Genomic DNA, 6,000 nt, shown 5'->3' on the forward strand with positions numbered 1-6,000 from the left:
GTAATGTATGTGTAATACCCAGGTGAGTATAAAGATGTAGAGCCAAATTCCTTTCACTCTTACCAGGCTTGCTTGAATTTGCTGTCCTGACTTGGGTTTATTCAGAGGCTGGGTGATAATCGATAACATGTGTACGGATCATAGTACGCATACGCGAGGTCATCCTGCGATAAAATCCTGCAACTTTTTTGATCACTGGCCGTATGCAAGTTGACTGACAGGAAGCCGGCGTTTTCTGGGATTGTGTCAGGAAACACAGGCATGCCCAGGCATTTTCAGAGATGGTGTGTGATGTCAACTCTGTCCCCAAACAGCCTGTTTCTACCGCAGCTGCCAAGTAGGTCCTGGGCTAATATACAGACTGCACACAGTGGAAAATGAAATTAATGGTGAGTGATTGCAAATTGTATCCGTTCCTTGGTTCGCCAATGTTTTGATTGACAGTCATTAGGGCGAACGTAATAGTTTTGCTACTAAGGCACAGTTTTACGGTGTCCACTAAAAACCTTTGGAAAACTTGTGTTCACCTTTTGAATGTCGACCATGACCATGTTGGCCTAAAGCTTGTGTCAAACCTCTGTCAATGTCAACCGTGGGTCTGTTGTCAATTCTTAGTCACTGATGACCATTAGTGGTCAAACTAATTCTTGTTGGCCTAGACATTTTAGATCTTTTATACCAGGGGTGGGGAACCTCAGTCCCGGGGGCCATATGTGTCCCCCATAGCCTGTCTGAGTGGCTCGCCCACCCACATGGCGGCTTTGCCGGGAGTCAAGTACAGGGGAATTCTCGCAAGAGGTTGGTAGTTCTTGCGAGATTCCTCTTAATGAACAGCAGCCAGAGACTGTCAGTCCTATTCAGTGGCAGCCGCTGGAGCGTGGGGCAGCTGCAGCAGGACAATTTGTAAGTGAAATAAAAGATACTTTGCTAAACTTGGTATCATATAATCAACACTTTTCTAAGGATAAGTCTATTGCAACATTTTATAAAAAACAAACTAGACTAGCACAAAATATATGACATTAAGGGCCTGATTCAGACCTGTTCACTAGGCTGCAAACATTCACCAAGCCGCGCAAATCCCCTCAGTAGCAAGCAAGGGGATGTGTTCCCTAACACATCCCCTTGCATGGGGCCAAACAGGAGAGAAATCATTTGATGGTCACACACCATTGAATGATTTCTCTCCCCGTCGATAATAAAAGTCAGTGTAAACTGACTTTTATTCCCACTGCAGATTGCTGAAAACTCCTTTGACAGTGGTCTGCCCCGAGCAGGGGGCGACATGCCTGTGTTCCCAAGGGAACACCCAGCATTTTTATGGGGACGCCCATAAAACATTGGGTGTTCCCCTGCTGCCCACCTCCTTCCCTCCCCTCTTCAAGTGATCAGCTTGGTGAGTGTGAAACTCCCCGGAGCCCTTTGCTCCCGTGGTTTGTGCATGTGCATATTCTCATGTGCATATAATGTGCAGAGAGAGTTAAATTTGTGTGAGTTATTTTGTTTCTGTGCAGGGTAAATACTGGCTGCTTTATTTTTACACTGCAATTTAGATGTCAGTTTCAACACACCCCATCCATATCTAACTCACTCTGCACATGTTACATCTGCCCCCCCCCCCCCTGCAGTGCAGCATTTTTTTGCCCATTTTGAGAACAAATTTTTACTGCGATCAGGTTTGAATAAGGGCCAAAAGGCAGTGAGACAACAGTTCACAGAAAAGCCTCATTACCTTTTCACTAGTAATGATGCTGACAGTTCATACATTCGGCCTGCTATCATTCAGATAGCAGCACGGATATGGACAGGGGTGCATAGTGCCCCTGTCCTTTTCCGCACGCTGGCTCCATCATACATGGGGGAGAAGCGGCATCAGTGCACATAAAGTGCGATGATACCCCTTCTCCCCCATAATGATCTTTCATACGTCTGCCCCATTGTGTCTTATCAATAAGCGTGTCTGGTTGTCAGGTCTTGCTAAAAAGAAATAACTGTTGCAGTCTGTTATTGAAAAACAGTAACTGTTACAATAAGTATTATAAGTAACCGTGTAAACTGTTTAATGTATCATTTTAAATATCACTAAACATTAGATGTATTTGTTTATTACATCATAATACACTTCAACGTATTTAACTGTTAATATATTGGCTTATCTTTGGCATAACTATATGCCATAATGCAACCCTTTCATGTTCCCAGCATAGGGGATGCAAAACTGTTTTTCAGACTGTTTTTCAAACAAATAAACTGCCACAAGTAAAGACAATAAACAGAAGAAGTGTTTTAAATCCTGCACCTAAAGAACAGAGTGTAATGCATTGGTACCGAACTTACTGTTCGAGAATTCAGTAAAGAGTTTGTTGGACATCAGAAGACACATAGGTGCACTATTCTATTAAAGGCAAACAAAAGGAAGGGTACTTGTGTAGTTTCACGGCGCCGGAAGTGCAGAGGCTCGCGTGCCGCTCTAGCTATGAAACTTGGCAGCCTGCCAGAGGCTCTGTTTCACTGTGCGCGTGCAGCTCTAGCTCTGTCTGACTGAGCTTGTGCCGCTCTAGCGGTACGTAAACAGCTTAGCGGCCGGCCAGCAGAAGCAGCAGCGCTGCCCAGGCGCTGACAGGTCAATGTCACAGTGGCACTTGTAGTTCCACAGTGAAATAGGCAGCGCCTGGGCACCGCTGACAACGGGGGTATGTTAAAGTGGACACCCCGGCACAGCGATGCCGGGGCTTCTAAACTGTACGCGAGATTCATACGCAACTGCGTCTGAATCTCGAGTCACATAGATAGCCGCTAAGAAGCCTGAAACCCACCCTCAGTGCCACTAGTGGATGCCACAGCTGTGGACCGTGTAAATCCCACTATCCACGCCCACCGGAAGCGTGGCGAGCGCAGCGGTACGCGTCCTACAACCTTTTCATACCCCCACTATCCACGTTGGCGTGGAGTTGAGAATAGATTAGTGTGGCGAGCGTAGCGAGCCACCGAGCCCGAAACGTGGCGAGCGGACGCGGATACCTTCACAGCTATCCGCGTCCCCTCGCGGGCTTCACAGGTGTCAGCGTCCGCTCGCCACGCTTCGGGCTCGGTGCGTGGCGAGCGGACGCTGACACCTGTGAAGCCCGCGAGGGGACTCGGATAGCTGTGAAGGTATCCGCGCCCCCTCGCGGGGCTCGCTGTGCTCGCCACGCTTCGGGCTCGGTGGCTCGCTGCGCTCGTCACACTAATCTATTCTCAACTCCACACCGACGTGGATAGTGGGGGTATGAAAAGTTCGTAGGACGCGTACCGCCGCCCCTCGCGGAGCACGCTGCGCTCGCCACGCTTCGGGTGGGCGTGGATAGTGAGGCTGATTCAGGAACACATTCACCTCAGTGTCTCATACAGGGCTACTGCTGACTGACTGACTACGCAAACTGCATAGCTCTCTGACTGACTACGTAACGCTGTCCGTGCGCGTCTAAGCCGAAGTGCCGGGAGTGTGAATTGAGATGCTAAATAAGTTAGCATCTACATTTGGAACACCACCGGTGTTCCGGGGTGTGCGATGTGCCGGGGTGTGCGATTTATAAGCCCCGTTTGTCTGTTTTTAAGCCCCGTTTGTCTGTTTTTTACACTATACACTTCATTACATTTGGCACGCGCAGCGCTACGCTACCTGGCAGGCTGCCAAGTTTCATAGCTAGAGCGGCACGCGAGCCTCTGCACTTCCGGCGCCGTGAAACTACACAAGTACCAAAGGAATTTACCAAAAGCGATTTACCCTGTTTTTTTCACCAAGTTTCTTTTCTTGATCACATCAATTACAGAGCATCCCCCCCCCCCCCCCAAAAAAAAAAAAAAAACGTTCTGGAGAAAACACCATATTCACAATTGAAACCATGAATATGGGTCATTTATCAGGGATTTTTTCTACCGCCAAAGTCAGTCACTTTGCAATAGGACAAGCTCATACTCTCTTTTACTAAGCTAAAGTATATTAATAAACCACTCTAAGACATCCTGACATTATTTTGACTAGATCGGAGCATCTTCACAGTTTTCGTCATTTTCGCAAAAAAAGTGAAACTTCAGGCCTCTTGCCAGAACAGAAGATGTTGACTCAGATGAAAAAGATTTTGCACGTTTCTTATTCAGGTCAAGTCACAACTTTCCCACACTAGCCGATTTTTGAATTTCTCAATTTCAGTTTTTTCACTCCGCTCTAATATATATATATATATATATATATATATATATATATATATATATATATATATATATATATATAACCAGAAAGTGAAATGTGGAGGGCGCTACTGAAATTTCCACCACCTTGTCAAGTGCTCAATTTAGGCAGATAGACAATTAAACATTCTTAATGACAATTTATTAAAAATATGGATAAAATATTGACAATTTTTTGACAATTTTTGATCTTTGGAACCGCATATGATAGACCCAACGCGTTTCGTCTCCGAAGAGACTTCTTCAGGGGTACACTGTGGGTGGTACAGAATGCCAAATGAATAATTACATGTACAGTACAATAAAAAATAAAAATAAAAAAAACGATTTCATAAACAATTTCATATATATTTCATTTTTTTTTTTTATTTTTTTTTATTGTACTGTACATGTAATTATTCATTTGGCATTCTGTACCACCCACAGTGTACCCCTGAAGAAGTCTCTTCGGAGACGAAATGCGTTGGGTCTATCATATGCGGTTCCAAAGATCAAAAATTGTCAAAAAATTGTCAATATTTTATCCATATTTTTAATAAATTGTCATTAAGAATGTTTAATTGTCTATCTGCCTAAATTGAGCACTTGACAAGGTGGTGGAAATTTCAGTAGCGCCCTCCACATTTCACTTTCTGGTTGTCTGTCTTCATCTCCCACTAGCAGGGGAGATTTTGTGGAGGTAGTCGCTTTGCAAAATTGGAAGCGCTTTCAGGGTCAAACCTCCATTTGCATATATATATATATATATATATATATATATATATATATATATATATATATATATATATATATATATAGGAATCCAATAATGGAGGCACATGTGAATAATTGCTGTAAAAAGTTTATTAGGGCATAGTGTGTCTAGCGCTTTCGAGGATGCCTCCCCGTCATCAGGATCACAGCCCCAAGAAAGAAATGTGGACAACAAGTGCTGCAAATCACCATAACAAACTTATACCCACCTGCTCCATCAGAACGCCCCACGCCATCCATCCGTCCTCCCGGAACCGCCTCCTCCCGCTTCCTGCAGCTCGCCGGATGTCAGCCCTGGACCGCAGTCGCCTGCGTTCCAGTCTGGCACTTCCGCGTTCCACCAGTTAGCCTGGGGGACATTGCAGCTTCCGGACCAACGGAGGCAACCTAAGTGCGTTATCTGAAATAGAGCAGATGCAGCAACAAATCAGTGAAACATAAGGCATATTACACCTTGATTATAAACATACAGAAAAACATACAATAAACAATAACAGAATATATACAAAATAATCTATGGGCCAGATCAAATGTATCGAGTGGCTAATCTCTGAACTACTATATATATAAGGGGAGTTACTCAATGAAACTATTCAAAGCTAAGGATTAAGGGAAATTAAGACAGACTATTCCAATTGATTTTATCATTAAGGCCCCCAGGTCGAATAGTCCCCAGCCTGAGGATCCATTGAGTCTCCTGGTCTATGATAAAATATCTGAGTGATTCTAAGGAGTGACCTGCTTGTTTAAAATGCAGAGGAACCGGCTGGTCCACCTCCTTCCCCTTCAAAGTTAGATGGATGGCGGACCGATGGGCCGCCATCCTCTCCTTGAATTTCTGTGTGGTCTGCCCTACGTATCTCAAGCCACATGGGCAAATAATAATATAAATCACGTAGGCAGATGAACATGAAAGAACTGCACGGATATCATACTCTTTGGTACAATGGGGATGTTGAAACTTTTTGCAACTGACCATGAATTTACAAGTAGCACAAATGCCACAGCTGTAGCACC

Source organism: Crinia signifera, chromosome 5, assembly GCF_055691185.1.
Source record: "Crinia signifera chromosome 5, ASM5569118v1, whole genome shotgun sequence".
NCBI lineage: Eukaryota > Metazoa > Chordata > Amphibia > Anura > Myobatrachidae > Crinia > Crinia signifera.